The sequence below is a fragment of the Scophthalmus maximus genome, chromosome 12, assembly GCF_022379125.1.
Source record: "Scophthalmus maximus strain ysfricsl-2021 chromosome 12, ASM2237912v1, whole genome shotgun sequence".
Lineage (NCBI taxonomy): Eukaryota > Metazoa > Chordata > Actinopteri > Pleuronectiformes > Scophthalmidae > Scophthalmus > Scophthalmus maximus.
This window is the reverse complement of record NC_061526.1, coordinates 5,556,808-5,583,393: the sequence shown is the minus strand read 5'-3', so window position 1 is coordinate 5,583,393 and position 26,586 is coordinate 5,556,808. Positions and strand designations below refer to the sequence as shown.

The following is a 26,586-nucleotide window of genomic DNA, read 5'->3' as shown; positions in this document are numbered from 1 at the left end:
TACAAGCGGCCCCTTTCACATTAAATGTAATAACTCCAAACCACTGTTAATATCAAACATATTGAGTAAAGCAGCTTAAACTATTATTTCAACTTTCGGATTTACCTTGTGATGTGTTTTTGCCTGATTATCGGGCCTATTTGTGCAGTAATTAAACAAAGAGAAAAAAGAAAGAAATCCCAGGGCACATACAAACACAGAATAAATTAAGTAAAACTTTCTTTTTGCTTTTCAAAAGATAATCTCCGCGGTCGTTGAAACCATGCAAAAGCCTTATCTACGAAATAATAACGCTGTGACATTTAAAATGTCGCCGGCACATTCCCTCATACAATGTCATCTTTTTTCTTTTTTTTTGGGGGGGGGGGGGGGGGGGGGGGGGGGGGGGGGGGGGGGGGGGGGGGGGGAGAGAATGTGTAGATGCATCTCATCTGATTGCCTCGTAACAAAGCCCTCTGTTGATCTGATGGATTCCCATTCCCAAGGAATTAAGGTGGATCTGTAATGGTGCATTTCCTAACGACACCCCATCTCCCATAACAGTGCTGACATTTTGGTTGCCTTATTTGTTTTGGACTCTTTACCTTTTCTTTGAAGGTCACTCCGAAATTACTCTAAAGCATGCAAATCACTGTGTCCACAGTCCGCCGTTATCATTTGATGAGTGGGACGGAGCAGGGGAGGCAGTCGAACATGAACGAAATGCAACGGGGAATGAATACAACGGTGAGATTTAGATTTTTCACACACTGTTTCGTACGGTGCACGATTAAGTGGCGGGCTCTCATAGCCCAACCGAGCCAACCCCCACTCCCCCTACGTGTGGCCAGGAGGCCAGAGGTCAGCTCACGGACATTTCCCAGTTACAACGACACTGAAATGACACGAGCACTGGGACCGAAGAGTCTCTTCTAAGTGATGCCCTTTGATTGGTTGGGTCAGAAGTCAGACTCATACAGTGCTTTTTATTACTAAGAGTCCTCCTGTGATTTGTGATAACTACTGAGGTTGCATGTGTTCTTAATCCATCTGCAAAAACCCCCACTCCAAGTTACCTGCCATAAGAGAGAGGGTTGGTCTTAGATTGTGTAGTGACAACTCATGTATGCTCTTCCCTCCTCTGTAACTGTAAAATCCTTCCTCAGCCCTTGTGGCCTCAAGCCTTATAAACCATTAGAATCTATAATACGTACATGCATATCTTTGTTGATCAGAAATTCTCTTTTAATATCTAATCGTCTCACCAGTATCTGAAACAACACGCCCCCTCGCCAGACACGACTGCTTTTCGGTCTGAGCGTCGCCGGTTGCAGATACGAGACGGATAAGCACGAGATTGATTCTGTGTGATCTATGTATAATCAACTGTTCCCCGTGTCAGTCTGTTTACGGAAACATGCCTCCGAACATATTAATTTGTTCCTGCCCATCAGTCCTCTCACAAATGCAACGGCACATATGCCCGGGGACCACGCGAGCCCTCCTCCGCCCCCGAGCTAAATGACAGTCTGGGTGAGCGCTGACCCCCGTGGATGTAAAGAGCCCGTCATTGTTTCATACGTTTCTCCACATCCATCCTTTTCAGTAATACGCCTCACCAGCATATGTTTGAATATTTTATTCAAGACAGATGGAATCCTAATCTTAGCTCCAAGCTGTGGCGGGTTTTTTTGTCACCGATCCATTTTCCAATCAGGCAGTCGCCATCTACTCCTCCATTTTTCCTCCCGCGCCGCTCTGTTTGGTCCTCCCTCTGGCTGCGCCACCCATCACTCACTCACTCGCTCAACTTTCTTTTTTGCCCTCTTTTTCCCTCTCCCCGGTGACGTACTCTGCCGAGGTGCATCAGTCTGAGACGCGAGCATATTTAATTTTTCGCCGTCGTAAATTACGCCGAGACTAATGAGAACGAATTCCTCTCGTACATTGACATTAAAATTACCTTGAGGGAGCAGGAGCGGAGCGGCAAGTGATGTTTGTAAAGAGCCTGCTTTGATTTTTTAAAAAAGCACTCCCGAGCTATAGATCACAGTCCGCCTTAACGATTGCTACAATTTATTGCTCATATTTAAATGCGTCCGCGACAACAGAAAGGACTAGAAGGTGTGGTAATATTACATTGCATGTGATAATTGCTCATCATGGCCAGGCTGCGGAGCAGAGCAATTGAATTTTACGGCAGCGGTTTCACATTTGCACGTGTTAAGCAACAGTCTCAGCCACAATTCGTAGCCACGTTATGGTAAGACCCTAATGAATAATGAATGTTGGCGGCCCCCGCACGAGGGGGCGGCGAACCAGAAGCAGTGAGGTGATATCGAAGGGATCGCCATTAACAGACACTGAAAGTAAATGTGATCTCTTTTTTTGAACGCACCTTTTACAAAGATACTCACTTTAAAGTTCTTAGCACGGGCCTAATTGGTATGGAAGCAAACATTAAATAACATTGTCGTGTAATTATGACCTACAATCTCATAGTTACGATAACTTTGTGCCATGTAACTGTGTCTTTTACAAGATCGTTTACTTGTTAACACAAGATCGCTGACGCATAGATTGTGTTTCCTGTTGCTGCTTCACAATGAAAGCCCCCCCGCCCCCCCTGTTATTATTTTTTTCCATCAACAATCAACCCAGTAGCCAAATCGAGCGTAAGAAAGAGAAAAATAACAATCAATTTAACAAACGCAATTAAATCTCATTTACGATGACGCGTTCAGCTTTTGACCCACTGGCTTTTCTCACTTTGACTGAGCGAGAAGGAAAAGTTTTACGATTCAATTTTTTTTTTTTGGGTAAAAAATAAAACTTTTCTCATCAATCCCTCTCACCCGTAATAGATAAGGGTTTGTTTACCTGCCCCTCTAATGGTTCATCTCCCTGATGAGTGGGTTTTTTTGTTGTTGTTTTTTTACTCGCTACAATTAATTACCACGGCTGAATTTACGGCGGAGAGCAGCATCCAAACAATTACAGCTTTCATTTGCCAATTGAACAATGGTCCATCTGTCTCTCTGACGGAATTCGTCGCCGGAGTCGATGCGCAGGTTTTTTCACCTTGACAACGAGTCCGGACTCGGGCCTCGGCGGCGCGCTGAGGAAAAGAAAGATGAATCAGGAGAGACAGACTCAGTAATTTCTTCAGGTATCCAAGCAACACGCCGATGTGAACGTTTGCAAACAGTGGGTCAGGTCTGTATGTTCGTATGAACAGAACGGATTCGAGGGTGTGTTGTGTGCCAGAGTCTACTGTTTGTGTGTGTGTGTCCCTCTGGGTTGTCAGATCCTGTTAATTGCCGCCTCCCTGCTGCTTTAAAAAGTTGTGACTGGCTCGCCCCCGCTACCCCTCCCTCCGTCCCCCCACCGTCGCTCCACTTTCATTATTTACCCATTCAAATGAGAGAAAAATGTTCACGTCGACATTAATGACTCCACCACAGAGAGGAAGACGAGAGACTAAACTAATTAAGGCAACTGACTCACCTCGACATTACGCAGAATTTAGTCTGGATATTGCAGTGTACTTCTGCTACACCCCCCCCCCCCCCTCACCCCTCTCCTCCTCCTTTTAATTACTGTGCACTTAAAAAAAAGTTTTTCGACAAACAACGGGTGAGGGATGCGAGGTGACTCCAGTCTGTTTGCTGCATCTGATACATATATTTTTAGACCAGGTCTATAATCTTTCTACTTTTAAATACTACAGTGGATGATGTGTGACGACAATGCTTTTGTCCTCGTTAATTAGTGATGTCGTAGACGCCCTGACGTGTTGACACAAGCTTCACAGGACAATCAGGGCAAAAAATGTTTCACTGGCACAAGTATTATTTCAATAAATAATCAGGCCCATTGCAAAATTAAAGTATTCTTGTCACAGGAGTGATGAGCTCTTCAATCGATGACAGCTCTAATGATTCACTGGCTGCACTGCATTAGCATCGACTGCCCAGGCGTTTTATTTGTCTGCAGACTGAATAAAAACCAACGGAAATGTGTAATAATAACAAAAAATAGCATCGAGAATCATGATTCCCCCCCCCCCCCCCCCCCGACCTCATGCCAGTTCAAACTCCTGGAAATCAGAGTCATTATTGTGAAAAGACTTTGCTTTTCTAACTACTTAAAGCTACAGTGTGTAATATTTAGAAGAACTTGTTCACAGAAATTGAACATATATTGTCCATAACTATGTGTTCATACATGTATAATCACATGCAACAAAGAACCAATGTTTTTGAATGAGTTAAATATAGTTACATGAGGTGGACCCGACGCCATGTTTGCTACGTCGGGATGACTACGGTTTCACAAAACGGTCCTGAATACATCGCATTGCGTGGAATTTTCAAAAATGGAAACTCAGCAAAAGCTCACGGAATGTGCAGCCTTCAGTTTCTCTCAAGCGATTACTCTCAATCCATATCCACAATTTCTTTCACGGATAAAATACAGAAAACGCTACATAGCATATGAGGCAGAGTCAGTCAGCTTTATCTCGGTGTGAACCCGAAAAGGAGTTTTCTTATTCAAGCAATCTACAAATAAATAAATAGATAAAATACCGCAGCCGCGGACCTTTAGAAACCTTGACATTTACTTTGGCTGTTTTCGCCCCAAACAAACCTCGGAAACGGGAGCAACTGCTTGTGTCTTTGTTAAACACAGAGGCTGAGATGTGCCGTTCTGCCAGTGACATCTGACTCGTCAAACTGAACTCCATTGCGGCGGGGAATTTTTCTCCTCTTTTTTTTTTATGTGACAACAATGCGCCAACATCCGCTTTTCTTCTTAACCCCTCCCACGCACACACGGCTCTCTTGTTGTCTGCTATCACAGTTGAGAGGAGAACATCACCTCAGGTCTAACCTTTCAAATGTTGAGAAAATGCTCACAACCTTGACAGAAGCTCTAAACACCCCCCCCCCCCCCAAAAAACAAACCCTGGTAAATATTAGGCTTTGTGCGAGAGAGGAATCTTGAAGGCAGCCGGCACAGAGCCGGAGGGCAAACATGCAAACCTTGATTAACTGGTGTATAGTGGCACAGTTTTTCCCGAGGAAAGCGAATAACTCTGCTGGGTAATACACTTCCACATTGCTCCGTATGCTCTGTTTTATCTATTCATCTATGCGTTCATTCATTTATTCGTATTTCTAAGCACTGCCGTTACACAATCGCGAACGAAGGAGGGCGCAAAATTGAAAAAAAAGAGATGATGATGATGATGATGATGATGATGATGATGATGACGGCGGTGAGGATAAATATGGCAACAATATTTCATGAATGATTATAGGAATCTTATCTCGGGGCGAGCGTTACGAGGAAGTGTGGCTAATACACTGTCGGATAGATAACGGTGCACGAGCGCATTACTGGTGGGAATATACTGTATCCAATTTCTGCAGTCAGGCAGCGCATGAAACAAACCTTTAATCACTGAGGAGAGGACACGATGTCCAAAGAGCTGCTGTTAAAGAGGCGCGTGTTTGTGTGTTGTACACGCTGCCAGTGAACTCACAGTAGTAACCGACGGAGATTTGGACATATGAACGTCTGCACCACCCACCTACACACCCTCAAACAAACAGTATACATACACACTGGCACAGGGATGTTCTGACGTTTGAGATTCAATTCCTGATCACGTCCATAACAATCAGCTGGCTGGTGGTGACTTTTTCTCCATTAACCCGCTTTTAATTTGGTTTACTAAACTCTCTCAATGATTCCTTCATTGACGTTATAAAGATGTAGTGATTATTTGTTTGTGAAAGCAATATATTTTTCACTTTGATGGAAAAGTTGTCATATGATGTTCAACCGAGAGAGAGAAATGTATCGTAGGCAAACGTTTCTTAATCAGAAACTTCAGTCAGTGAAACAAAATGTGCAATAATAATAAGTAGCATTAATAAACTGGAATCCTTCTTTCTTCATTTCTCCATGACTGAGAGCAGAACTGATATCGTCTAGAGCTTCTATATACCACCGCCTTGTTTTCTAATTTAATACAGTGGTTTCAGTGCCAGTACAGTACAGTACAGTACGTGTTTACCTGCCACCCAGCTCATCAAAGCTGACATCAAAAACAGAGAGTTCGTAATTAAAAGGCCATTCTCAGATACCTGCCCAACTCTTCCTTTAGAAATATGCTTTCACAAAAGAGGGACGCGGCTCACAATGGAAGCCCGGCCTCTCTGTCCCCATGGGAGGGAATAATACCTATCTTCATTAATTATGACTTAATGAAATACAAAATTGCCCCGGGTGCCTTTTTGACTGACAGGTAGTCTTACAACAGAGGCGAACCCCCTATTGAATGCATATAGGCCTTGCAGTACAACATTACCCCTCTAATTGGCAATTTACCACGCGCTCAATAGTCAGGATTGCTTTTCTCAGTGTCTGTGGCGATATTAGCGATAGTGTTTTTCAACATCCAGATTCATTTCTTAAGAGCCCGACTTTAAAAAAAAAAAAAAAAAAGAAGAAGAAGAAGAAGGAAAAAAAGTGTTGGGCTTGCAAATAAAGGGATGTGATTTAAGGAGGGAAAGAGCTCGTCTTGGAATTATTGTGAAAGAGCTCCAAGGAAGTGACAGAGAGAGAGAAAGACTGAGAGAGAGGGAACGATGGAAAAACACAGAGGGAGAGAGAGAGAGAGAGGCCAGGAGCATTAAAGTGGACTGAAATAAATTTGCTTAGAAGGTACTTCTGTTGGAGTCGCCGCCACTGAAAGAGGAGATCATTCGTGCTGCTTCTGTGTCGCCATTTCATCTAATCCCTCTCTCCCACACCCCCTTTTTTTTCTTCTGTCATTCACAGGGCATTCATTTTGAATACACTTGCCATTAATAGGTGCTATTACTACTCTAATATGTATGGTTTATACATTGGTCCAGCCAATTCTGCGCTCCGCTGCCAAATACTTGAAGGGGGGGAAATGAAACAGAGTGGTTCCGGCCCACTCTTGTTTTTTCAGATCTGAATATTTGCCGGTTTTCTATATTGTCTGTGATGATAAGCTGATGATGGTTCGGGCAAAACAAGAAAACAACAAAATTAGAATATGTTACCTTGGGTTCTGCAATTTTTCAAAATTTGCTGACATGTTAGAGACTAAACAGTTGTTCAATCAACTGAGGAAAATAATTTGTTGATTGTTTGACATTATTGTAAAAGTTAGCCTTAAATGGAAAGTCCAATTTTAACGAATTGGCTGTTATCTTTGGAATTTTGAATCATGATTCTTATCAGTGACAGAAATATTGTATTCACGTTCTTGTATCAGAGACTGTAACTCAGGCTAGCCAAATTTGTTTTGTAGAAAAAAACAAATCAAACGGTAAAATTCTTAACTACCCATTGTTAAAACACCCATCACAGGTAATTGTGCACACACAAGTTTCCTGTGCAACTGGATATTATCAACCAACCTTTCAGATATGCAACTATGTCACTTGACTTATGATCTTCCTGTTCATTCATCACTTTCGAGTCTTGACCCGACCGAAACCAGAGTAAGAACCAGTGGGTTTTACATTGGAATCCAAGGTGACTCACATTCACTTTGAGAGTCTGAGAGAACCGACCCGCAGATGCAATGACATCATCACGTCTCTCATTTCATTTTCGTTTTGTTTCAAGTCTTCAGACCCAACTGACACTGACTCAAGTGACATCACTTGAGGCGATTTTCCCCCCAGACTTCACACAGATCCCTCTGGAGCTTCAAAAGGATTTTTGTGACTCTGTTCACATAACGCAGTATTAGTTCCCAAAGCCAGACTTTCGCCTTCAATTTCGATAGAAAATTACTATATTTCTAAAATAAAAATGAAATAAAGAAATAACGAATTCCCCACTCGCCCCATGTGGGCGGTTCTTGTGTTTCCACCTTCAAGCTCGGGTCCTCTACCAGAGGCCTGGGAGCCTGAGGGGTTCCTCGCAGTATCTTAACTGTTCCAAAACTGCGCTCTTCTTGACAGAAATCACGGATGTTGTTCCTAGAATCTGCTGGAGACACTTGTTGTGTCATTGCTGACATACAAGACGAAGGTCATCGGACTGACCGAAGGGGGGGTAGCAGAGCTTGCAATTATGCTAGCAAAGTTCCAGACGGGCGCTTTGGACACAGACATCCCTGCGAGCCACAGAAGTTCAGCAAAGAAACCAGTCGCAAGGAAAGATACAAGAGTTCCGTCAAATTGACTGGTCATGACAAACCAAGACGACCCTCAGGCCACTGGGAAATGTCCTGATGCTGCCGCCGAGGTGTTCGCCACTCCATCCATCCATCATCTATTACGCCTATCTTTTAAGGGGGGAGGGGGGCTGGAGCTAATCACAGCTGAAATTGAGCAACAGGCCAAGTCGCCAGTCCATCGCAGGGCGAACATACAGGCATCCATGCTTGTACCCCACTCTATCTAGATACGTCGGGTGTAAATGTGGTCAAACAGACTTGCACTTGAAATCTGATGATACAGAAAGAAGTAGTGGGACAGAGGAAACCACCGAGGTGCTCAAACTTAAGAGTTTGATCGTTAAGGTGCAGATTACAAAGAGAGGAACGGACAACCACTCGTAGCAGATGTCTTTATAATTACACTTGACCTCCAGAGAGGCCCAGAGAGACATCTCATTTATATTACAAACGCACTTCTGGCTTCAATACCGCGCACTCCCGTCACATTACATCAGGTCATAGGAGACAAAGCAATCCAATAAAAATGTATCTGCATCTTCTGGGGCAAACATTATCAAGCCTTTCATGCTGTCAGTTCAGCACGTACGTGAGATCTTCGTCCCGGAGTCAGTCTGCGAGGGTTAGTGCAAGAGGAGGAAATAAAAGAGGCTCTTCCTGAAAGGAGGTATTTGGGTTTGTTTTGTCTGTCAGTGAAGTCTATCCAGAGGGGTGGGAGGTTGTCAGAAGAATTAAAAAGTATGAGAGGAAATCAAGACAACACTCGACGCTAAACAGCCTGCCCCAGATACATGAATTTGTGTGCGTGTCTGTATGGCCTGTTCAGCAAAATGCAAAGGCCCACTGTGAGCGGTTTGACTGTTTTCATTTTACAACACACCTGGAGAGATTGTACAGATGTGGCTTTGTGATTTTGTGGGGGGGGGACAGATGTCAGTTCAACATAATGTTCAAAGAATCTTCACAACTTAGCTCCTTTTTTCTGTAGTTTTAGTCACATCCGAGGTTTAAGAAGAAGAAATTATCGTTTAATAAATGAACAGTCTGTTCAATTATGCATTGTACCCTTTCTATCCAAGTCTAATGAAAAGAGGTTTAAAGAAAAGCCCATTAAGTGCTACACATAATGTAGGTTTTTCAAAAAAAGCATCACACATTACCTTGAAATTAGAGAAAAATATCCTGCGTTCACACTTGACATGTTTTAAGTATATTTTGAGCCTTGACAGTCTTCAGCCTCGCTCATTGCCCCCCGCACCACCACCACCCTCCATCCATTCCTCCCCTGCCTGTTGGATGTGGTTGCCATGACAACAACCGTTACCTCTTGATTGGAGATCTAATGTAATCTTGACTGTGAGCGGTGCCATTCATCTACTGTTAACACAGCAGTAGCCGCATTAGCAGCAGTCAGAGTCAGACAACCATGAAGAGAGAATGAAACCCGAGTCATTAAAGCGGAGAATATACTGTGCGCCGCGTTTATGGCCGAGAGAGAAACTGTGTGTGTACGTGCACATGCAAGGTCACACCTGGCGCCTGCAAGTGTGAGCGTGGATGTGGGCTTATTTCTGGATTGTTTTTTCTGCTTTCCCATTGTGGCAGGAGTGACCCGGTGGCCAGAGCTGAATGTCACAGCGAAGATTTAGAGCCTGGAGCACCACAGACGCAAAGATAAACTCTCCAGCTCCGCCTCTGCTCTACAGACCACCACGGTGAACTGGAACAGGATTTCATCAAATAGAAATTGGGAGATCGCTGTTAACAAATCTGCCGCCACGTCGTAAACTCCGGATTCCCGTCAGTCGTATCCGAAATGTCAAGACGCTGCGCACACCAGCTGCCATTTTGTGGAATTCCGCCGCAGATGTGATATTGATTTGAGGCATAAATACGTTTAGACTCCGTAATGAAACAACAACACAGAGAGCTGTCACCGCTAACAATGTGGCAGACTATGTAAGGTGCTAGCTGGACTACTCCAATTAAGTTGAGGGACAGAATAAAGGGATTGCTGCATTGTAAAGCACAACCTTTTCTCATTTCCTCTCTCTCTCTCTCTCCACGTGTTCCCCCCTCCTCTTAAAAATGTGAATCACTTCTGTCACCGCTATCCCCGATGTGCAACAAATGAAATGTGACTGACGTCAAATTATTTCCAAGCCGATAGATGTGACACTAGCTTTGTCGGCGTTGTCATCTCTTCGGAGACACCTTTTTAGTTTGGAATAATTGAAAGAGTAACTGGGGTTTGAGACGAGTCAAGAATTGGTGATGGAAAAAATTGGCAAATGCAGGGGTTCGTTCTTCTCTCTCTTTTCGCTTGTCATCGTCATTTCATTCATTTTCCTTATGGGGGGAGGGGGGGGGGGGTAGTAATGATATTGGACTATATAAAAAAAGAAAGGAAATGAGCGCTGCGCAACGTAAAATATGACTTCAAAGTCATGACACTGACAAGACAACAAAGCCGCACGGAGCGAGGTACTACACACCTGAGGTTCGAGTATTCGTCATTAAAGAAGAAAAATGAAAAACAAAACAAAAAAAGCATTGCGGCAGGACAGCAGCAGGATGAGATGTTGACTATTTTCTGTTATATTGCCCCGGATTCCCTGGAGTTGGCTGCCGTGTTGTTTTGATGAGGAATATGAGTGATGCTTTTTCAAGGGGCAGTCCTCCGGGTCCAATGCACCGTCTAGATTTAAACAGCGAGGACAAAGTTCACCCTGTTCAACATGTGTATACTGTTCAGTTATAATGCTACAAGTTGATTCAGTCCAAAAGCTGTGATTATAAAGTTTAAATATGGAAAATAAAACTGGTAAATATATTTAAAAAAATGCTCTAATGGTTCCAAACTAGTCTTGTCTTTACTTGGCTTTCATTCAACACTATTATTATTATTCAAAGATGATCTTGCAGTTAAGGTGTTTAGAGGCGTTCGGTCGAGCTCAAACTCATCTCACTGTCCTCGTTGTCACATTCTGATCATGTCCTGCATTGATATTGACCTGGGGAAGAGTTGCTCTTCTGCTTTTACATACATACGTAACAAGAATTACCATTTTTTATTTAAATGTGGACTCGCTCTGGGGGGGGGGGGGGGGGGCTCCGCCTCCTAAGCAGAATGTTAATGAGCTAATTAATGCAGTGAATCCAATTAATCAGTCTGATATCAGAAGCCGTGACTTCTAAATTAAATTGATCTCCATCCCCACTTCAAAGGAATACACGCAGGACAACAACTTGGACTGGATGAGAATATTTATGAACTACCATCTACTTACACAGGGCAGATGCAACCACTGACTTATGGTCAAAGTCGAGCAAATGGACAAGCTTTATCTGTAATAATAACAAATATAACAATATAACAATAAAATAAACTTTGCTTGGGCAATGGTGGAATAGAATTTAATTGCGCTATTTCATCTATTATGCTAACAACCCCCACCAGCTCACAGCTAGAGCTCCAACCTGCCAGTCCACAGCCAGACCTCCAAGGTCACCAATCCCCTGGATCCCGACATCCAGCCTGAACTCCGGCAGTTTGCCTATCCTGCGGCCCGATCCCCGATTCCCTTCTGCTGAATTTGTTGGTGCCCTCTCTGTTTCTTGACCTCTAATCTCGTCAGCCTCCTGCCCGACCTCCAGAGGGGATCCGCCATCATAGCCATCACAATCCTACTCTATCTCCAGTGGAGACCAGGATTCACCAGGCATGTGAGCCTTCTGCCTGACCTCTCGACGGGAAGCCATCTCACCTCAACGCATGAAATGGGCACTGTGTAGCACAATTCCAGACCCTGTTTATTTGTGAATATCCCATACATCCAAATGCAGTTGTCACTTCAGTCACAGTTCCTATTGAAAAAACGTTTTTTTCCTTTGTGACTAGAGCTCCCGCCATCCGTACCCCAACAATGAACCCTCTTTCAAAGCCACTTGAGGATCTTTTCCTCTTGCCATCTCTGAGCAAACTCAGAATCAACTGGGCCTACTCAGTATTTTCATACATACCGCAAAGGATGACAGGATTTGTTAGATACTTAACTGTACCATGTAGTGTACCCACTGACTGTATATGTAGCTTCGTCTCCACTTCTTCCCACTGTACAAAAACTAAGCCGAAAAGATCCTGCATGTGGTGTCAAGGACCAAATCACGAGTCAATCCGAGCTGTCAATCATGAGGTTTTTGTAGGATCTAATAGCTGATTAAAACCAAAGTTATCAGACACATGGATTTTTGAACACATCACTATGATAAGAACTTACTGAAATGACAGAGACAATCATTGGTAATTTTGTATTTTTACATTAGTTTGGTCCATGTCCCATCTGCTAACTTGGAGGAGCCGTGGTTTATGACCTATACTGCAGCCAGCCACCAGGGGGCGAACCAGATGTTTTGGCTTTACTTTTGGAAGCTGTCATGTTGTCCATCTTTATTTAAAGTGTTTGAATGAGCCTGTGTGGAAGCATCTACATCCGTTATGTTGCACTATTTCTTCAAGTATTTTCTTTAATTTGTCACCATTGGTATTACAACCTGTTAAGACATCTTTGCTAACTCGATAGCTAGTATTTCTGCTCTTTTCACATAGTGCCCAATGTGTTACATATGACTGAAAGATAGAGATAGTCATTGTTCAAGAAAACAAAATTACAGCAAAAAAGAAAAAAGGAGTTGTTTTTTCTCTTTCTGTCACTTACAATTATGACAAAACAAACATTTACAGAAAATACTTAGGATTATTTGCCCCTCAAGCTGTTCTATGACACGGTGTAGCCTGTGCGTGTCTGTGTCGCTTCATTAAGCGCGTATCCAATCAGTCACACGCATAGCGGCATCGCTCCGCGGTTTACTCCGGGCCTATAACCCATCCGTCAGTCAAACGGCTGGAGTTCATTAGAGACACTGCGAGCCGGTGACAACTCCCCACGGATCTGACCCGTGCGTACGAACGCAGGTGATCTGACCCTCTGGCAGGATCCCGACCACGTAAACAAAGATATTGTGTCACTTGACGAGGAGACATAAACGAGTGAACACACTCGGAGATCTATATAAAAACAGCCTGTGGGATGTACGAAGAGGTAACGCTGCGTTCCTGGCTGTTGCTGCAGGTTGTAAGGAATTAATAAACTGAGCCTGGTGGCCAGTTAGCTGTAGCCCATAAAAAAGTGGAGAGATATTTAAATCCCAGCAGATCCCACTCAGCGTTGTAGAAACAGAAATAACTCTCAAGATACAAATAAATCAGATGTATGCTACCTTCAAGGTCAAGTATGATCATTTCTTACTATAACATGTTGCAGCAGAGATGAAATTCAATGGGAACAGCATGCTCAGCAAACAAATGAGCAGTTGCACAAATGTCCTTATAACACGAGCACCGCGCATACCAATCTACTTTTTTTTTCGAATGACGCCCCAGAACGGGATTATCGTGGGGTAAACACAAGTTAAGGAAGAATCTGTTGTGTGGCAAACGGCTCTTAACACTCGTGGCCCGTTCATAAGAATAGAATGGTAAAAAGGCTTCATTGGTAAAGCCTTAATAATAAAAGGCGGGTATTAAAAATTGAAATAATTCAAATTCCATCCATGAATTTTTAAAGGTACATTATGAAGAGTGCACCAACAAGCCATTTCATTGATATAGTGTTGAACCACTGAAACTTAAGTCCCACCTTCCCCTCCTCCGCTCATTTCACGCTCAACAAAAAAAGTCCCGGCGAGGACTAACAGGCCGGTTTGACAGCAAGGTGCACCACAGCCACTACCCATCCTCCATTTAGCATTAGCACACACGCGTCCCTGTAAACTGATTGCACGACAGGAGGCGAAAAACGAGGCCAGGGTCAATAATTTAAGGAACTGGAGGCTAATTTGAATCTATTACCGCACTACGTGCATACAGTGTGTCAAAGGTAAAGCCGGAGAGGGATCTGTCATGTGATTCATACTCCTTGGAGAGAATTACTTTCATGACACATCATAATTTAATACATTTTAAGGAACTCAGCATGACTTTGCCAGGCTGATAGAGGGAAGGGAAGCGGGGAGAGGAGGAAGGGAGATGAAAAATGAGAGGGATATTAAATTATGGAGCACCTTAACAGAGCAATCTGTCTTAGGGGGACATGATTGCCTTACCGCTGTGGATTGATGATAATCTGTTTGTAAGGGGCCTTGTAAAGGCTACGCCGGCTGTAATGGGTGGAGGCTCCGGCGTTATGGGACGCGCCAAAACAGACCGACGGATGCATCACAAGTGTAGTACGTTTCAAAAAATAAACTCAGGAAATACAGTAGCGCTTCATGATAAAGTACACTTCATGAGTTACTCATGGTAACTGATGGCGACAACTTTTTTTTTTGGGGGGGGGGGGGGGGGTCGTGAGGAAACTCGCACAATTCCAAACATTTTAAAGTAACCCTCATTAATATTAACTGTAATTTCACATAAAAAATGTAGCATAATTAAACATTAATGTTACCAAGTCCTCAATAAAAGGTTTCTCACTCTCCAACGAGCCAATTAGACGAATTAAAGAGGTTGGAGATGGATCCACGGCGGCGGTGCTACACGGTGACCCAAATCCTGTTCTTGTTAAGAGCTTATTACTGATTTATAAAGCATTCATGAATGATTCGTGAACATTGATAAAAGAAGTAGTTACACGTTGTAGATCAATATTGCCCCATTAATAAGTCTGGCTACCTCCTGGTGACCATGCTGTGCGATAAATCATTTAAAGTAACGTTTAATTAAAAAGTATTTAACATTATCACAGAGCTATTAAGTGATTCATTTCTGACTTTTTAAGAAGCTGCGAGTAGCTGCAAGTAGCAACAGGGATTTTTATATATAAAGCATCAGAAAAGCATCAACTTAATAACTGTTGGTAAAGTGGTAGCAAAAAAAGAAATATCAAACGAAATGTAAAGTAAACGTAGCGGGCCTTGTTGTTTCGCTCCTCCTCTGTCGAAGACTCGCGCAAGGGAGCGGCGTTACCCACCTAAAGTCCACTGGAAGTCGCACCCTGACAAGTAAGGTCAAGCGCCGTTTTCTTTTTTTCCTCAGTCTCTTCTATTCACCGCGGTCACACCGGCTTTGTTGTTCCCCTGTGTTCATGCCCCGCAGCCTGGGCTCTACTGGGGAATAGTTTACTAGCCCATTGCTGCCAGGGCTTACTTCAGAGAGCAGGCAGGCTTTGGCTGTCATAGGTTCTCAGGATCAGAGCCGAGAGCGGGGACACTTCATTTGCCGGTGCTGAGGAGGAGAAGAAGGTGGATGAGGAGCAGGCGGGGTGTTGGGGAGGGTTTTGTATGTGCCAGGGTCAAGTGCAGTGGAAGAAAAAAAGAAGAAGCAGGCAGTTATCCAATAGAGCTTTGCTCTCCTCTCTGCTCTCTGTTAGTGTCTTTTGCAGCCCACTCTGTCCCGGGGCTTTCTCGGATTTACCAGGTTCTGTTGTGGCAAGGGCATCCTGGATGAAGCGTTTTGAAAGGCATTATAACTGGAGGGACTGGAGCTGGTCGGCCAAAGCCGCAATGCATCAGCAATTCATGAGGTGTGAGAGTCAGGTCCGCCCGAGAAAGCAAAGCGAGCGGATCAGTCGCCTTTACGTGACTTTTTTGCAGAAATGAACAGAGGTCACCGTTTTGAAAATATGGAGTGGGATTTAATGGTTTAGAATCTGACACAAGTAATGGAAAAAAAACTTTAGAATGTAACTCAGCTGTTCGTTTTTAAAAACTAAAATGCAGGTTGCTGTAATATTTATGTTAGACAGATGCTGGAGAGCAACATTTGTCTGTGAAAGAAAGAGAGAGAGATTTTCCGGGTCATCGGCAGATGGGCCTCCATTTAACGCCCAAATGTTTGAGTTTCCCCTCAGAGCTTCCACAGCTTGTCTGTGTTTAGCATAAAATCATTTTTCCCACCGTGACGTCACCGATTGGTTCACCGTTGTGCGATATGAATATAACATGAAAGGAGTAAAGGAATAATGGAGAAGGGATGAGAAAAAAAGGACCAAGTGAGGCTCCGCAACACAATCTTTGTAAGTATATGGACATTGCAGAGTTGTCTCCCAGACTGACAGGGTAGTCCCGCCTCACCAGACGCACACAAGCTATCTGTCAGATCCCACTTTTCATACCGACGGGCTTGACCCGTGCAAGATGCAGATCTGGGCCAGGAAACATAAGCGGGAGGAGGGGGAGGATAAAGAGTAGATCAGAGAGGGCAGAAGTGAGAGGAGACAGGCCAGAGAGAGAGAGAAGAAGGAAAGTTTTATCAGTTGGAAGGATGGTTGGGTCAGCAAGACATAATGCCTTGCTGAGCCCACACAGAGGCTTGGGATGAGGTCATCTGACAAAGTGGAAGCCCACCCATCTGCCACCTACAAGCCCGTCTCACATTCCCACCTGTCAAATACTGATACAAAATCATCTCTGGTGGTTAAGGCGCATCAAAGTCACGTGTCAAAGATTCCTGTAACATTTTTTGATGCACTAACGTTTTTGACTGCCTCCGTTAGCCTTTTACTTTGGGCTTCTGATTGTTGCTTGCCCCCGCTGGCTACTGTACAATCTATCTGACATTGAGCCAATCACATCAAGGGAAAACAAATGGCTCTGTGTCTCTGCCAGTTACAGTACTTTATCTGCGGTGCTGGAGCATCTAGACGTCAAGCTCCCCACTGCCTGGATGGCCATTAGGCAAATAGCGTTTGAAACATTATTCCCATGCGGTGACTCACACGGTTATTAATTACAGACTCGAGCCACTATATGACCAAGTTTAAAATTAAAATCTTAATTTGTTCCTGTCGCTCTATTTAATGTGTGAGCCTTTTCAGCCGCGTACTTAATGTGGCTGAACATTAAGAATAAATATTGAATATCTAGTATTCATTTGAAAAAGAAATATACTTTTGCACTTTAAACCGCACTTTTGAAATTAATTTTAGTCTTTGCCAACAACATGCAGCAACTTCAATAGGTCTCCTACAGTATGGAACACACATCATCTCCTATGATAAGGATGGAGGCCTGGTTCTGATCTGTGAATATGAACGGAGTAGTTCAACGAGTTGGGGAAATTATAGTCAATCACTTTCTGGCTGAGAATTTCATGAGAAGATTGAGGCCGCTCTCATGTTTGTATGTTAACTTCAGAGCTGGGAGTGTATTAGTTTATCTAAATTTGAGGCTAGCATACAACCTGTGTCACAAATCAGGGGCCGCATCCTTCGGCGGACCCGGTCTAACGGTAGGCCGTCGAAGGCAGGAGACCGAAGCCGAACCAAAATGAGACAGTCGGGTCTTTCCTATTTGCTTCACCAACACGGTCTGCCCTCACCTCGGGTCGCATCGGAGTTGCAGTTGCCCACAGTACGAGAAAGTTTGTCACCGGCATGATGAGAATCCTGGGATACGTTGGGCGCGGAACGATCCACCCACTGGACCCTTCGCTGCTCAAGAATGGAAGGACACATTTGTGGGCCTCGTTTGAGAAGGAGCCTTCGAAATGGGACAACCTAGCCGCACTGCTGTGACGCAATCAGTCTTCAAATGTAGCAACCAAGGGAGGTGACCCCTGAATTGGGACAAAGCAAGCAGACTGTGAGCAGGGGGAAACGGCTAACATGGGCCTGCTCCAATCCAGAGAGGCTGGTTAAGGTCTTACTGTTTCTTCACAAAAAAGATCAGGAAACAGTGACGTCCAAAACGCGTTCCTGGTTGTAAGAATGTAAATGAGTGTAGCTCCCAATATAATCCTATATATTTATATTATAAGGTACTTTCTCCATCGCTTTCTGCAGCGGGTCGACCTCTACTTCTTCACATGGGCTGATTCCATCACTAACAAGTAAAGCCTACATCTGCATTATTGCCATCACAATCGTCACCACCATGATTGCCAGTACCACCACCTAAAACATCATCATCAACAACACTCCATCGCAACTCTTAACAGCAGCCGCAGAAGCCTGTTCACCCGCACTCCCTGCACAATGTCCCGGTTGAAGGTCGAAACCTCAATGTCAACCGCGCATCTCGGGGCTTCACGAAGAACAGACTGCATACCCGCTGGAAATCCCTCCTCCTATTCCCAACCAGACAAAAGCCCATGCTCGCTGCACCCCAATCCTCAAGAAGCATCCAGGAATCTGTTCTCTTTTTAATTAGTTTAGTAAGAGTTGTTTTTTTAGTTGTTTTTTTTTAATCGGGACTTGTAGTTTTCAGTAAGCGACAGAAAACTGCCCAGTTGGGGAAAAGCACAAAGACCCACAGAAGCTGCCTTTGAAATAGGCCAAGGCCACAAACGATTCTACAGCTTTTGTAGTTGTGATTTGTGATTTTCATTAAAATCCAACCCTGTTCTTGATTCTATTCATGGTCTGCATTTTTCCCACTTTGGCCGTTAAATGTATTTACATTCTGTAATTACCTCTTTACGTTGGACTTACTGACCTATGCATTAGGGATTCGAAAGGAAACAATGAAGCATGTAATTGTTTTTAATTTGATAACAGCCATAGTGTTTGGTGTTCACTCTCTCAACACTGTACAAGAGTGCAATTAAGTTCCTGACGTTGCAAACCAAACATCTCCTACTCATGCTGCTTCACAGTGAAATAATGAAAGTGGTCAATCACAATGTAATTGTCATGGTGCGAAGCTAAAAATGCATTTATAAAACAACAAAACAGCATTTTTCTGTCCTGGAAAAATGAGTATGAGTTGGTAGTTGGTCTTTGCCAGAAATCAAGATGGGTTGATATTAAAGAAGCTTTTTCTGTTGGTTTCTTTAGCTCTTACTTCAAGCGCATGGATGTGTCAAGTGATTTTACGGAGCCATCCCTCTCTTGAAATTGGACGGGCGACACTGGCCACCTTTCAGCCGAAAGTGGCTTATCAACCCTCGCATAAAGTTTCCTTCATATCTCGGAGGTTGTTTTCTTGGCATAATTACTTTTCTTGATTAAAACTCTGCCTTGGAGAAGATAGAAGGAAAAATATGTAGCTGGTTTTGGGGGGTTTTTTAGAGAAGGAAATCAAAGTCAATCTCTGTTCCCTTTTTGAAAGGGAAGTAAGTGGTGTCACTGATAAGTACAGATGTGGAACACCGTATACATCCAGTCCAAATTACCATGGTAACAAGTCTATAAAAGCATTGCTTGGCATGAACATAGTAGTTTGAAATGTCTGCCGTTATCTTTAAACTCTGCAGGTAGATTAAAGAGCCCAAGGGAAAAGGGCTTCCTGTGTGTTAATGCTGATGCTGTATGGCTTTTAACACATACGGAAAAGACGAGAGCGGGGCTTGCAGAAATACGCGGTGAGAGCACGCATTAGGCAGGTGCAGGAGAAAATCAAGCATGCACTTAACTGATCAAGGGATGGACAACAGCTGATTTACAGACAGATTACAATTTCAGATGTTTGTAACTTGCGGCGCAGGAATCGGCGCCACACAAATGACCTAATCAGCCGTTAAAGGAAGGACAATGCTGAGAATTAACACTGACAGCAACATCTTTTTCCATCAGTTTGTAGCACAGTGTTTTTATAACATCATATGTTCAGCAGTAAATGCCATTGCATTGCATTTTAATTTGTCGAGTTGTGAAACATTTTTATCTTTATTACCTTTCTTGATTATAATGAACGGTGAGTCTTGGAATATGTCATTGCACATTTACTAATTTAAAATAAATCAAATTAGTGAGGCCAGATTGTACATAAAGACGGACAACAAGTGTCCACTCCCTCCTGCTGTACAACATTTATGCAAAAGTATTGGGGAGCCGCAGTATCAAGGTCCCACCGATACACATGCTTGACCACTTGCGAATCGGTCTTGGCTGACACCACTCACAATATGTCGTTGCAGCCAGCGGCCACTTAGCTTAGCTTAGCACAGAGACTGGAAACAGGGGGAAACTGTTAGCCTGGCTCTATCAAAGGTTAACAACATCCACACACCAACTCTAAAGTTAACAAATAAATACGTTTTTTGTTCTTCTCACTTGTTTTTACTGTAGGCCACAAATTGGTCTCAGACATAATCTCCTATAATACGGCAAATTGTTTCTTTAATAATCTACTTTCGTGATTCAAAAAAACAACACAATGTAATTTACTGAACCGAATTTCAAAATGGAAGAAAGCAACAATAAAAATTGTGACTATCAGTTAAAGCTAATACAAACAAATAAAAATTCCGAAAAAGGTAATGCTTTTATGATATCCTTGGATCATTATGAAACTACAGCGGGACAAATGAGACTATTGCGGCCGCCATGGTCTAGTTAAGTGATTAGAATCTTTGTTGTATCTGCTGTATTTTTTACTATGTCGCAGACTCTCATCCATTCTCATTAGGACATTTTAATCTTACTTAATGGTCAGCGTAGGAGCGTCGGCTATCGGTTTGAAAAGAAAAGAGAGAGTCAAAATGCACATCCCATCCCCTTCATCTTCCCCATACAGAAATGACAGTGGTATTGATCAGCTCTTGGTTCACTTAGGTGTATTTGTGAAGAGGTGGATTTTTTTTTCAAAAAATAAAAGATCTGAGTGTCGGCACAAAGTGCACTTTGTGTTTGGTTCCATTTTTCTACACTGTGAAAAGCACAAGTCTTTCCTTTTTATATCGGGTTGCTTTTTGCAACGCTTAAAAGGATGTTCACATTCCAAACATGTGAACATCCTTTCAAGCTCTTTCAACACACTAAACACACTAAACGCTGGGTGACAATGTGCCGCGGGTGTAGACATATGCTGACCCTTCTAAAGTAACACCGCGACTCGCAAAGTAGAGCATCGACATCTGGCGGAAGACTTCAGAGCGGGACCGCGAAACATCGGCGACGCGGGGGGAGGCTCAGGAGGCGGCCATCTTTACACAGGTTGTCCATTCATGCCAACAAGAGCTAATGAATTCAGATGTTTGCAAATGCTCCCTGCCGTCAAAAGTAATTTGTTGTTCTCCGCTGTGGGTGCTAAATACACTTAAAGAACAAAAACAAAGCCACGGCGCGTGAATGCAGAGTTCATAATGACCACGAGTGATGCATAAGGGCCAACGAATAGGCTCCGCTAATGGCTGAGAGCATGCAAATACGAGCCTGAGAGTGTTTCATGCCTCCTCACTAACAACCACATCATTTTCAAAAGTGCACAATGATGTCAAGTCGCCTGGGATGATCCCCACTTCAACGAGTGCCGGGATTACTGTAAGCTGATTTTCCATAATTTACCCTCACCAAGTGGAAAAGCACAATCCGGATTCGCCTTCCTAACTCCCTCTCCTTATCTTGTTCCCCTCGCGTCATTGTTGTCCTATAAGACCAAATGGGAGTTTTGTCTGTGAGCCTGAAACTGTAACGGGCGCTGGTTTTGAAGTCGGCAAATTTGCATCGCAGGTCAAATTCCACGTAGTGGAGACGCAGGTGATGCTGTAACGGCATGCAGGGCTCTGTCTCTTTCTGCCGTCTTTTTCTAGGACTGACACGCTGTAACTGTACAGCGAGTCTACAGAGGAGAGCTGGCGATCCCCATTATTTTTCTTGCTGAGTGGATTCTCCTCTGAATCCAGACCCAGCTCACACAAGTGCTAATAAGACAGATGACACTGCTGTTTTTTTGGGGGGGGCGGATTCGCTTGTGTGGTGGAAATGGAGCAGCACTTTCGCACAATCGCAAAAACAACCTCCCGCAGACAGTGTCGAGCTGAAAAACCACAGCACTTCCTGTAAATACAGAGCCCCACATTGTTGTGGCTGTTACCAGCACTTTGTCTGGAGGACAATAACATGGTGCTGCGTTGAGTCCATACAAGAGTCCGACGATGTTTGGATAGAACGCAGCAGATTTCAGACATGCACTTTCCATCCAGACATTTTCCGGAGGTTGCCTTTCACATATTTTGTGGGAACATTTACGGATCATTAGGTGGCGTCTGCTCAGGAAAAGTTCTGGAAAATGTCCAGAGTTAAGTTGTGTTAAGTTTATATTTTATATTATATTTAGTTTCAAAATTTGTTATACAAGTGCACAGAAACATACCGCGAGCGCGGGGCTGAGACCTTCCCTTCGCGTTAGATTCTGTTCAACACAACCACCAGTCGTCCGCTCCTTCGATTGGTCACGTTGAACGCTCCAGTCCCCAGCCTATCTCTGTTCTACTAACCCCCTTCTTGGCAGCAGAATCATCAAGAATATGTCGGAAAAATGTCGGAGTAGAAAAAAAAAAAAAAAAGAGGTTAGTATTTTTTACCGCATGCTGTTCTGTGCAATTGTGTAATGTTCAGACTAAATAATAAGCATCTGTCTCTTTGCACCGACACTCCTGTTCCCTCATCTATTTCCTTGTATTGGTGACAAAGTCAAACAACACACATCGTCGCATATTCCTATTTGTACTTATTTCTGATGTACAGGTGTTCACTGCATTTCTTTTTTTTCCCTGCCGTGTCATATAGAATTTCTCCCATAGGGGCTCAATAAAGGCGCATTTCGTCGTATCCAAACTGAAGACACGATGAATCATCATCAGATTCACTCTGGCAGAAAGTTTGACACGATATTCTCTCCCAAACACAGACAGGAAAGGGGGGGGGGGGGGGGGGTGGGGGGGGGGGGGGGGGGAATTGGCATGAAGAGCAGCCAGGCCCCAGAGCAAATAGTGGAGGTTGGCTGAGAGTGTAGTCGGCATCACCTTCCAGCATTTGTTATTATTCCTTATTACTGCCCATATTTTTCCATCGCCTCTCTCCAAGCTGTCTTTCTGTCTCTCTCTTTTTTCATGCCCTGCTACAGCGTGTTAGGCATTGTAATGTGCATGTCTGGATCAAGCCAGTTCTGACTGAATGACAGCTTGCATCAAGGCTCGGCTCGGCTCCAGTTAGTTTTCCCAGATTACACAGTTGAAAAGAAGGTGTAGCTGAATCAATGCGGGGCTGCTAAATCATGAATGGATGAAAGATATTTTATGATGAATTTATGAAACTGTGAGCGCCGAGGAGAAAACATTTCCTGGGGAAATTGGTCGGGGCGTTTCATCTTTGTTCAATTTGCCATCGCGCTCGACTCGATCGACTGCTGAAGCATAGATAAAATGCACCCGTTCACCTGCTGTATTTTTCATACGGCGAGGCATAATGTTGTCTGCCCTGCACTTTTCTCGCCACTGTACAGAGCTTAGCTGCTGTAGCTGTGTCAGCCCGACCCCCGCCGCCTCCCTCCCCGCTCACATTAGTCTGATCTTAACCGATGGAAACGTCCACAGCGGGACTCAACCGAGGCAGCCGGCCGGCCAATTACACCGACGTGTCCTCAGGACGAGGCGGTTGGGCCGGCGTAATCTTTACTGACCACGGAGAGTGATGGAGTGGGGGAAATAAGCCGTCATACATTTGCCGTGCCAGCAGTTATTCCAGCATCAGATCAATCTCTGAATGATTGCTTTGTTTTCGGAGTGAAACACAAAAAGCATCACCGTTCCGTTTCATCCCTCTTGGGTGCAGTAGAGGCGCGGGATGTGAGTGCAGGCTGCAGCAGGGAAATGTGTTTTTCAATTTCATTTAAATACCAGCAGGGCTATTAGGTTGGAATAATAGGGTTACCTGAATGGGTTTTACACTGGTAATGTGTCTAAATGTCATATATGAATCCCCCAAATGATGGTAAACTGATGCTGTACGAAAATCATTGGATCATTCATCTTTTGTCACATCAACACCGAATCATCACAGGTATCAGGAAAATATTGTTCAAGAAACGGTCTATTCCAAAGAAAGATCCACACGGACTGGGAGAAAAATTGCCTCTCTCTTAGAAAGAAATATTGCTTTTACTTTTTCCTCAACATTTCATGGCTTTTTTCTTATTAAATATTATGACTTTATTTGCATAATATGATTCTTTCAAATAAATTCCAACTTTATTTCATTTATATGACTTTTTTCTCAATAAATTATGACTTTATTCTCCTAATATGACTTTCTCCTAACTCAATTTCAACTTGATCGTCATAATATTCTGACTTTTTTTTCTCCATGACGTCTTTATTCCCGCAATATTAGAACTTTCTTTTCCTCATTCAATTACGACTTTATTCTTGTAATATGCCAACCTTATCCTCAATTTTTTTTCCTTCAGTGTGTCCCATTAGTCCGTACCAAAGCCCCCCTCTCCAAATGAATAATTCTTCTACAGTCTTCTCCTTTTGTATTAGTGGAGATTTTAACTCAAAGGAATGCGACGTCAATGTCCACTCGGCTGCCAATCGGTTGAAAACCAACAACAACCACTGTACAGTGCTGACATCAGTTAAACATATAACAGGACAGCTTTGCTCCAATGCCATTAATTGCCAGTCGAGTCGTGGGGAGAGCTTGTAATTGGCATTTAACACTATTGATGGCAGCATGTGTTGGTATTTAGCTGTCGGGGCCACAGAAGGGCCATGTGGAGTCAAAAATTGCCGAGGTGGTGGCGAGCCAAATCCTGCAGGAGCTGAGGCATGGCTCAGTGTGATTAGACAGGGCTGGCATCTCGGTGCCAAGCGGAGAGGACGCCGAGGTCAGACGTGACCCACCGGACGAACGGACGGGGCCAGGACAGGGATGCTGGGGGGTCTACAGATATATGTGCTGATGTGAATACACCCGCAGGCACTGTCAAGTGGGTCTTTCAATAGTGACCCTACCTGTGTAAGATTGATTCATGTCCAGTCGTTGTTTGATTGTAGCCGTACCTGCCCCAAACACAGGTACAACTCATGGAGATCAGAGGACTGTGCACAGTGCAATGAGAGGGGGAAAAAAAAGATGCATGAATAATGTATAAACGTGCTAATGTAAGCACCCATTAGCCCTGGACACAATCACTGCCAGGAAGGAGAGAGAGAGAGAGAGAGAGAGAGAGAGAGAGAGGATTGGGAGATGACTGACTTCCCAGAATGATCTATTCTGAATTTCCCTTGTTCCCGATTGGATGAAAATTCTGAATTCAAAATAAAAGCATTAAGAGCGAGAGTGAAAAACAGTCGACAGAGAAGACCACGGTAGCCACAATGTTGATCTGCTGCCAAGGCACTTTTGGAGAAATCGATACTTAGAATGTAAACGACCCATTCCCCCCCCCCCCCCCCCCCCCCCCCCCCCCCCCCCCAAATTGCCACTGATGTGAATGTATATGCATGTGTAAGGCAGATGTAATTTGATCTGCAAAAGTCAGATATATTGCATTGTTAAGGTCAACGTCACGACAGAGGGCCCGAGGGAGATTACAAGTTGGCTGCATTTTTATGGGCTGTAGTGGAGTCAGCAAGCCCGAGCCCAGAATATTAAATTAAAAGTGAGACGTCTACGTGGTTATTTAGAATTTGATGAAGGCTGGAGATAAAGAAGAGGAGGGCACTCGAGGTTAGGGCTCAGGAAAAGAATCAGATTTGAGCTCGATCATTTTCTGCTCTCCTCGCGTGGCGCGAGGAAAAGGCGGCTGGCAGCGCTTTTCGCTACACCGTCGCTTTTGACTTGATTCCATTTACTTTTCATCTGTCGGTAAAATGCCTCCAGTGTTTTCCGCCGGGATCAGAAAACCGTCTGTCCATCTTTCTCGGTAACAACGCCGAGACTACGGGGCGGCGTGTGCCTCGTCTTGCGGTTTTGGGAAACACGATCGACATTGTTCACCATTTTGTGAACCAAACAACCAATCGATTAGTCAAGAAAATAATCGACAGATTGATGGATGATGAAAACAATCATTAGTTGCAGCCCTAGTCAGGCTGCGATTTTGTTCACCATCTTGGTTCTAGTGTGGAGTACAACACACAAAGTACACTGCAAGCCATGAATCTGAACAAGCCCAAGAAGGAAAGGAAATAGTAAATAAATAGCTAAGACTTTTATTCTACTTGTATTTTGTTATTCCACGCCACACACCAAATATTAACCTGCAAATCAGCTGCCTGTGTCCCAGCTCTTTTGACTTATACCCCTGCTTCCTTTTTTCCCCTCCTTTTGTAGATGAGCGAGTAGTTATATTGCCGGTGTTTTAAGACGCAACTCTATTGCAGTAGTCTTGTCCAGCAAGGCTGTGGAATCTCAAGCTCTCCACAATGTGAGAGGCTGTTGTAAAAATCTAAAATCAAAGCGGGAATAAAGCCCGGGAGATGAAAGAGGTGAAGCTGAAAGCCCTGTCTGATGAGTGTGTGTGTGTCTGATTCTTGTCTCCTTGTCTTGTCTTCCCTCTCACCACTACCCTATTTCAGCCTGAAAAGGGGGACAGAAAAAAAAGAAATATGTCATGATGTGATTACTTTGCCACCTGCGAAAGTA

The 26,586-nt window shown here is 43.8% G+C and overlaps 1 long non-coding RNA gene across 4 annotated transcripts in view; it reads right to left on the bottom strand.

The window, feature by feature from the left end:
• LOC124850827 overlaps positions 1-26,586 on the bottom strand; it is a 221,612-nt gene that overhangs the window by 112,322 nt on the left and 82,704 nt on the right. The window lies entirely within an intron of this gene.